Source organism: Berghia stephanieae, chromosome 1, assembly GCF_034508935.2.
Source record: "Berghia stephanieae isolate SIO BIC M18660-M18661 chromosome 1, UCSD_Bste_1.3, whole genome shotgun sequence".
NCBI classification, from domain to species: domain Eukaryota; kingdom Metazoa; phylum Mollusca; class Gastropoda; order Nudibranchia; family Aeolidiidae; genus Berghia; species Berghia stephanieae.
In genome coordinates this window covers 45,572,106-45,582,105 of record NC_088360.1, presented here as the reverse complement: position 1 = coordinate 45,582,105, position 10,000 = coordinate 45,572,106, and the positions used below count along the sequence as shown (strand labels likewise).

Below are 10,000 nucleotides of genomic sequence, written 5' to 3'. Positions count from 1 at the left end.
ATAAAAACATGGTATCTTCCTGAGAGTCTGTTAGGATATCTAAAGGTATCAATCGTTTCGGGCTCAAACCCCTTCTTCAACCAACAAAAAAAAACAAACAGACAAAAAAGACAAATACATTAATAAATTCCAGATTTGACATTCCAAGATTTTTCTACACAACAGAGAAAACCTGAAAATTTTCTCTGTCGTCAATCTGGAATTTAGTAATGTATTTATATCTCTCTATTTTTTGTTGTTGGCTGAAGAACGGTTTTGGGTGTTTTGTTATTTTTTTGAAGCTGTTATATTCATTTTTTGTTTATTACATTTTATGTTTTGGTGGTCCTTTGTTCAGACTTTTATTGTTTTGATATCGGTTGATTTGTGTTAATGTAATCAGTGTAAACATTGTCTTGTTGGTATTTAAGCGCTCTGAGGTTTAGACGAAAGGCTCTATAGAAATATACATATTATTCCACCCCTCTCCCTAATAGTAACGCGTAATGATATCATGTTTGTGACGTCACATTATACATCTTTAAATTTCACTAAAAATGTGATTCCTTAAAGATAAATATTATTTCAGTGTTTTTGAATATCTATGTCTTTTATTCAAAGATGACGAAATCGGATTGGTTGGCGGGTAGAATAAATGATTTCTTACTCTCTTGCTTTTTGGAATTCGAACTTTGTTCCCAACGTGCACTCGCAAGTCGTGCAGCGGTTGGGAACACGTCTGGAATTCCAAAAAGCAAGAGTGTAAGAATCGTATATTATTATTACTTTGCAATTTCTATGTTTAACATTGAAGTGATAAAATATCATAAGAGAGAAACATTGAAGAAAATATGGCATTACTTTTGTCAAACTTAAATGTGAATCAAAGACGGATATCAATATTAATATTGTAAGTACCTGTACACAGAGAGTAGAACTTGAATCAAGGTAGCAGAAAACTGTAGTAAAAAGTTTGCTTTAATAGAGTTCACAAACTGCAGGTTCCTTTACAGCTAAAACAATAACTGAATATATTATCACTTTCCATGCTTTATATAAACACATAATAGGATTTCAACAGGTTTAGGTCCGTAAACAGACCCATGTAAACATCCTGGTCTGTTTACGGATCTAAACCTGCTCTTGGAACATTTATATCCTATCTGCTTTTTTATGGCATGCAAAAATACATGATAAGATGATTATACTGCGATGTTTGACATTGTAACATCATTTCCCGACTCTCTCTCTCTCTCTCTCTCTCTCCCTCTCCCTTCTCTCTCTCTCTCTCTCTCTCTCTCTCTCTCTCTCTCTCTCTCTCCAGTTACAAGTGTATGAATCAAAATTCGAAAAGCAATACTAATACCAGCACCATCACCACCACTACTAAAACTACGACTGCGTCTACTAACAACTACTGCTATAACTACTGCCTATACTACTACTACTACTACTACTACTACTACTACTACTACTACTACTACTACTACTACTACTACTACTGCTGCTGCTACTACTACTACTACTACTACTACTACTACTACTACTACTAGTACTACTACTATTACTACTATTACTACTACTACTACTACTACTACTACTACTACTACTACTACTACTACTACTACTACTACTACTACCATAATTACAACAACAACTACTACTACTACTACTACTACTACTACTACTACTACAACTACTACTACTACCATAACTACAACAACAACAACAACAACTAGTACTACTACTACTACTACTACTACTACTACTACTACAACTACTACTACTACTACTACTACTACTACTACTACTACTACTATTATTACTACTACTACTACTACTACTACTACTACTACTACTACTGCTGCTGCCGCTGCTGCTGTTGCTGTTGCAATTACTTCTACTATTCTTTAACTTTTTTTCATACTCTACCACAATTACTAACATTATCATTATCATTATCACCATCATCATCATCATCATCATCATCATCATCATCATCATCATCATCATCATCATCATCATCACCATCATCATCTTCTTCTTCATCATCATCATCATCATCATCATCATCATCATCATCATCATCATCATCATCATCATCATCATCATCAGCAGCAGCAGCAGCAGCAGCATTATCCTCATCATAATCATCGTCACCATTTTCTTTTTCTTCTCTATTTCCCACACCCGTCATCTCCCTCCCTAAATTCCTCTGACCCACGACCCGCTATATTTTATATTAATTCTCAAATCACATCTTTTGAAGATGTCTCTATTTCCAAAAACAAAGTTCTCACTTTCTGCCTCATACATCAAGTCTGATGTGAGCGATAACAGCAATTAACATTAGACTCGTGTTAAGAGAACGTATGGAATTATGAAATATGAGACGAGAGTAACAAAACTACGAAGGATTTAGACTCACGAAACCGGAAAATATTATGTAAATTGTGATAGACCCGTAAAAGAAACGAATAACATAATTTTCAAAACAAGGAAACTTAATCTACGGCATTTCCAGAGAGAAAAATATGAAAAAAAGGGAAACGAGTTATTTTTGAAAACAAAATTTAACAATGATGAAAAAATGCAGGCACAAAAAAGTGGGCGAAATGTTTTCTGTATCGACATACCGTCAGTAGATTCAGGTCCTCCGACAAAACAGATATATCTAACTTTGGCCATAAAACTTAATTCTCGAAATACTGTTCGTTTTCGATGATTCCACTTTTTGAAATTGTTTCTAACCCGTGATTTCTTCGAAAAAGCTGTTGATTTCTTTTTCTTTTACGATGTCTGATGTTTGGAGATTTTTTTGGACAAGTTAGCGACCATCTTAATCGATCGAAAAGGAATAAATGCTTTTCTTTTTAGGGTCAGATATTTAGGCAGTTCTGGGAATAAAATTTAAAAAGCTGTCCTGATAATCCTAAATCCATCCAAAGGGATATCATTCCCGCTCCGGTTTTTTCAAAAATTATTTTTACGAAATGGCTTCTTGAGTGATGAATCTTTCAACAACAGGTCGCTAAATTGCCTTATTTTCACACTCATTTAAACGCTTTCTTTGGATACAGAATACTGCTATTTGAAACGATCACTTGCTAAGTAAACAAGGGGCGCGCCACGCACTAACCATCTCGCCTTACCACTCATTGAGATGATAAAATGAGAAACGATTCCCCCGCTTTACCCGTGGGCACGAGGGGCACAATACGAGGAGTTTATTTATTCTTAATGTGGTTTACTGAAATGATTTCCAAATTAAGTTTTTAATTGTGTTGTTATAGGCTATGGAAAAAGACATCAACGATTATTATAAATCACCGGCCGGAAGACAGCGTTGTGGTCAAAAAGAAAATTTGTAACCCATCGCCTCAAAATGGTATCATATCGAGGTGAACCAGCAGATGCCCAAAAAAATACAAAAACAAAAACACAAAAAAAAAAAAAAAAAAAAAAAAAAAAAACAAAAAAAAAAACCAAACCAAAACAAAACAAAAAAATATAAATAAATTTAAAAAAAATAAACGAACAAGAAATGGAAAGTTAAAACGATCAGAAACAGAATTTTAATGTTTTGCTCTTAAACCAGTTAACCAGTTTCTGCTATGTGGTCTTTCGGATCGGAAGTTCCTGGGTTCGAGTCTCGCTCATTCCATAGTTGCGTCCCTGGAAAAGGATCTTTACTCACATTCTCTCACCGTACTCAGGTGTAAAATGAGTAGCTGGCCGTTATCAGCATTGTCTCTGTTGGAAATAAATTGTAATATCACCTAACAGGCGTCATGTCTCGTTCTACATGTTGCGTGTTGCTGTTGGGTGGGGGGGGGGGGGGGGGTTGATAATCTGCCGAGACTATTAGAGGATTGACCCAAGTCAATGATAAAATCAATACCGATTGATATGGCACCTTGTGAACAAAAGAACCGACCACAAGGATCGATGCGGCTATTTTGAAGTTGTGATAAAACAAATCCACAAGGGGTCGATGACACCATCACTGCCGTCTGAAAATACACGTATTTCAGATTATGGCCAGGAAACGTCCCTCAAATATTGATCATTATTATGACCCTTGACCTTGTCAAAAACTCTTCAAAGCTGGGATTTCATTGAAGTCTTTAAGCTTGACTGTTTTGACAATATGGGGGTCATCTTATGCGAAGGACTAATTTTCTGGCCAAAATTCTTTTTAAAAATCATGCATTTTCAACGAATGACAGACCAGGCCGCTGAATAACAATGGATGTCCCATGTCGTTGTTTTGAAACAAGTGCTGTTTTGTTACTATGTTTTGTTACTATGTTTTGTTACAATGTTTTGTTACAATGTTTTTCCTTTCTACCGTGATTTGACACGTTGGAAAAGTTAGTAACGAGTTGTAGAATGAAGAGCGCAGTTACATTATTGTTGTCCACATAATTTTTTAATGGTTTTTAAGATTGATATTCAATAAAATGAAATATAAGGTGAGTGATATTATGTGCGCTGGTGTTGTTTCAGTGCACAATAACTATAATTCACGTTTAACTCTTAATGTCTAGTTGACGTATATATGTTTGCTGGTCTGATAACTTAGTGAATGCTATTATGGGTTGTTATAACAATTTGTTTTAACATGTTTTAATTGACAATATTTTGCGTTAGTTTGAAAGTAATCCCATACTATAATGGGTCCATAATTATACCATAATAATTTAGGTTGTCAGACCTGCAAATAAGTAAACATCGTGTTTATTACATCAATTTTAACCTTCTCCTTACCAGCCATTTTCAGAATTTTCTCAAAAACTTCACTCCTACCCAACACAAAAACAGACATTTCTTACTCAAACAGAAAAGCAACAAGCACATTCTACACATAATATTGTTCGACAATATGAACTCTATTACAGCATGTCAAGTTTTTATAGCTATAGCAAAAAAGAAATGAAACCTGGATGAGAAAAGTGACGGTTGCATCGTAACAAAATAGGTGGTAAGGAGAGGGTTGAAGGTCTTTTTGTTGTAATTATTTTAATAAAAATATTGGATGAAATGGGTGGATACGAGCAACAAGATCAAGCTGTATAGACATTGTTAGAAACAATTTCTTTTTAAAATCCAAAATGTTCCGTGATGAGAATAATTAATTTATAGATTGCGGATAATGCTTACCTTGTTGTTGCAGTCAGAATTGGGGGAGGGGGGGGGGGGGGTTGTCAAATATTACATAACGCCTTTTAATCAATTTGACCAGAAATTTTTGCTTAATTACAGAACGGTTTAGATATTGAAACTGTAAATACAGTCAGAAATGTGGTCTTGTGGTGTGATCAGAAGATTCTGGGTTTGAGTCCCGCTTAGATATAATATCATGTTTACAATAATAATTTGTGACGTCAGATTATAAATCGTTAAATTTCACAAAAAATTGATTCTTTAAAAGAAGTATTATTAAAGTGTATTTGAAAAACGTCTTGTTTTCAAGATGACGAAATCGGATTGATGACGGGCAGAATAAAAGATTTCTTACACTCCTGGCTTTTGGAATTCGAACTTTGTTCCCAACGCGAACTCGCAAGCTCGTGCAATGGTTGGGAACACGTCCGGGATTCTAAAATGTAAGAGTGTAAGAATGGTATATTATCCGCCTCAATCCCGTAATATTTGGGAATGAACCAGGTGACGAAAAATGAATTAAGAATTAAAATGATAAGAGATATCACTTTTTACTTTTTACATCCTATTCTACCTTCTTGAAAATAATATTCATATAATATTAATAATAATAATAATAATAATAATAATAATAATAATAATAATAATAATAATAATAATAATAATAGTAATAGCGGGGGAAGAAAGTGCAGGCTCTATTAATACAAATAAGAACAAACCAAATCGAACGCCTAATATCGCTATTAACGATCTATCGCGGCAACAAAAAGAACTTAGGATCAGGATACAAAACACGAAAGACTCGGAAGAAATAATAAACCTGAAAACGGAACGAAACAAAATACTGCATTCAATTCGATCACTTACAATAAAACACAGAAACGAGGAATTAGACAAAAAAGTGGAAGACATAGAAAAGTCCAAAAATAACGCATCGTCTATGTTCAAAGCGACGAAATCTCTGAACCGAAAACCATTCGAGAACCCAAAACTACAGGATAAATTTGGCAAACAGACAACAAATCCCAACGAAATCCTTGACATTGTAACTGACCACTTCCAGCAGAAATTTCACAAACAAGTCTCACAACTATCGCCCTTCTCAGGAAACCCTAGAGACCTAAACAACCGCATCACAACAACTGAAGTTAGAAATAGCATAAAGTGCCTAAACAATAACAGATCCCCAGGCGAAGATGAAATTCCCGCTGAATTGCTGAAATGCGGTACCCTCTCCTGGATCTGAGCATTGCAAACATAATGAACAAAACACTCTCAACACACAAAGACTGGGACATAAACAGCGGTGTCCTAATTACAATACAAAAACCAGGAAAAACGAAAGGACCCGTAAACAACCTGCGCCCAATAACATTACTGAATACCATAAGAAAAACACTGTCAACTATTGTCCTCAACAGAATTAGACCGAAAATAGAAAAATATCTATCACATAGCCAAAGCGGGTTTCGCCAAGACCGAAGCACATCGGACGTTGTATGGACACATAAATGGTTGGCAGCAAAGGCACTCAAAGAAAACATATCTATAACAATAACCGGAATCGATATGTCCGCAGCCTTTGATACGATCGACAGAGGAAAACTTTTGGAGATATTAACAGAAATAGTAGACGAAGACGAGCTCCGAATAATCCGATTTCTCCTCAGCAACACAAAGATACAACCAAGGATATATGGGGCCACAAAACAGACGCAGTTCGAAAGTAACATCGGGACCCCCCAAGGAGATAGTCTGAGCCGATTCTGTTCACAATATACTTAGAACACGCTCTAAAAGAAGTTCGAAAAGTCATTCCAAAACCAACGACTCATATTGAGAATGCAATCCCTAGAGAAATCGCCTATGCAGATGATGTCAATTTTATTGGATCAACACCAGCAAATATAGACATCATACAAAATAGCCTCATGAAATATAACCTCCAAGTCAATGCCAATAAAACCGAGTTTACAACAATATCGAGGAACAAAGAGGAATGGAAAAGAACAAAGAAAGTCGGCTCACTAATTGGAGACACCGAGGATGTACAAAGAAGAAAACAGCTATCAAACGCCGCACTCAGTAAACTCACCAATGTATGGATTAGAGGTGACAAAATAAAGAGAAAAACCAAACTGAAACTGTACCATGCTCTTGTAAAACCGGTACTTCTGTATAACTGCGGCACTTGGGCGTTGACAAAATCCGAAGAAGAACATCTGGATGCCTTCCATTGCACACAACTAAGAAGGGTACTGGACATCAAATACCCCAAAAAGATCTCAAATGAATCACTCTATAAGATCACAAAAGAAAGACCAATCTCCCTTGACATTTTACAACAACGATGGCAACTTTTCGGTCACATTCTACGCAGGGACAAAAACATACCAGCGAACCAAGCCATGTCGGGATACTTCCAAAAACACGGGAACCTTTTCAGAGGAAGACCGATCACAACACTCCCTGTGATCCTAAACAAAAACCTCACAACACTTGGACAAAGCATTAGTCTCATAACGGCAGGGGACCTTGAAAATCTGAGAACCCTAGCAGAGGACCGACAATATTGGAGACACCTCACACAGGAAATACTGGAAACAGCCAAGGCGACCCGATCTTTCGGTCGAGACGCGAAAGGCATCTAAGTCAAGTCAAGTAATAATAATACAAACAATAATAATGATAATAAGGACATAGCTGTACATAATTGCAGGTCTGAATAACGAACGCATTTAATTTATGGGCTTGATTTAGCATGGTCGAAATGGACAAACAATATCATTTTGCGTTGGTTTGGGAGTGTTTCCATGACAACAATAAGACTATAACAATTTTGTGTTACGATGGCTTGTTTATAAGTTGCTTGTTAGAACTAGAACGATGGCACAGTTTTACTACAGCACTGCCTAGTACGATGACACAGTTCTATTACAATGCTGTACCCGTAATATGCCTAGAACAATGACACAGTTCTATTACAGATGGCTAGAACGATGACACAGTTCTATTACAATGTCGTAACCGTAACATGCCTAGAATGATGGCACAGTTCTATTACAAGCAATGAAGTGAGTAAGAAAGTACCAGAAGACAATAGAGAATAAAAATTTCACGGCGGTGATGGTACCTTACTGGTACGACAACTCCGCCTGGCCTCGTGGATCTTTACCTTGCAGTTGGTGAGGGGGCTTGAGGCACACGGGAGGGCAAAGGTGTAAATCCCGGTCGACCGTCACGAGACCATCCCGGGTATCGAGCCAACGAGCCACATGAGCTGCTCGCCCCGGTGTGTGACTAAATTTGATCCAAACCCGGTGCCCGAATAGCAGCCCTATCCCGGGCGCCACACTATTGTCCTTATGTCGAGTCCCAACCAGTCCCGTCAATGGCGAAGCGGTCTGAAGCCTAGCCAAATAATACCGCGTTCGTGTCGCCCGGGTCGTCGGCACGTCCGAGAAAAAAGCAAACGTCCCATGCATCAATCGATTCGCGGCCTGCCGATTGGAAAATGCGACGGCGGGGATGGCGAACTGACGCGTATATTGTCCCTGAACGTCGAGAGCCAGAGTATGGCAAAAAATGAGCTTTTATCAAAGCTACTGGCCGTTCATTGCGTTGATATCCTCCTTTTACAGGAGACCCACCTTTATTCAGGCGCGCAATCTTCCCGATTCCAGATCCCAGGCTATACGGTGGTCCAACGCGAGGACACTTCGAGGCTCAAAGGAGGGGTTAGCGTTTACGCTAAAGAGCCATCGAAGGTAAGGGTCATTGAGAGCGTAACGGACAGCAATGGGGTGAACCGAATTTCCGTGGAAGTAGGTGGACTGTGTTTGCATAATATCTACAAACCACCTAGAGCGACTTGGACTACACCACCGGTACCGGTGGTCAGCCATCCTTCCATCTGTCTGGGAGACTTTAATAGCCACCATCACGAATGGGGCTACCGAGACTGCAACGAGGCAGGAAGACAACTCCGCTCATGGATGGACTGTAATGATCTACACCTAGTGTACGATCCTACAGCCAAGGGTACCTTCCGGGGTACCCGCCATAAGAAGGAGTATACTCCAGACCTCACCCTCGTAACGAAAGGCGCGAACGGTGAACCGCTGCAGGTGAAGCGGACAGTCCTCGGGGACTTTCCGCATAGCCAGCACAGGCCGGTTCTTGTCACAGCTGGGGTGACAATACCGAGGGTGCAGTCTCTCCCACTTTGCAGATGGAATTTCAGGAAGGCTGACTGGGAGGAATTCAGTTCCTATATCGAGCAGGTCTGCCCTGCCATTCCTCCCAAGTCCAAGAATATAACCAGATTTAGTAGGCTACTGGTTAAGAGCGCTCAACGCTCTATTCCACGGGGCAAACGGAAATTCTACACCCCTTGCTGGACAGCAGAGTCGGAAGAGCTGTACCGAGAGTACCAGCAGACCCAGTCCCAGGACACAGCCGATAGACTACTTCAGTCTCTGGCAGAGGGAAGGAAGCAACGGTGGCAGGAGACCGTGGAAAGTCTCGACTTTACACACTCCAGCCGCCACGCTTGGCGTTTGATAAAGAAATTGGACCCAGATCGGAATTTCGCGAAGGCTGCACCGGAATGCGAGGCAGACACAATTGCCAAGAATATTAAGAACCGTAGCAAGCGGATCCCTAATCAGGCTTTTGAGCGCGGTGTCCGCAAGGCGTACCGTACGATTCTGGACTCGCTACCTGCGAAGGAGTCGGACTGGACGGCCCCGTTCAGTCCCCGAGAAGTGGGTGCAGCCATTAGCGAAGTGAAGAACGGCAAAGCAGCTGGGATAGATGGTGTATATCCCGATATGGTGACGCATCTGGGCCCCAG

The 10,000-nt window shown here is 39.2% G+C and overlaps 1 protein-coding gene across 1 annotated transcript in view; it reads right to left on the bottom strand.

Moving 5' to 3' along the window:
* LOC144975970 (hydramacin-1-like) overlaps positions 1-1,091 on the bottom strand; it is a 4,573-nt gene extending 3,482 nt beyond the window's left edge. The window contains exon 1 of the mRNA XM_078920214.1: positions 898-1,091. The gene's annotated coding sequence lies outside the window, so the exon portion shown is untranslated. The remainder of the gene's footprint in view (positions 1-897) is intronic.
* Between the last annotated feature and the right edge of the window lie 8,909 nt (positions 1,092-10,000).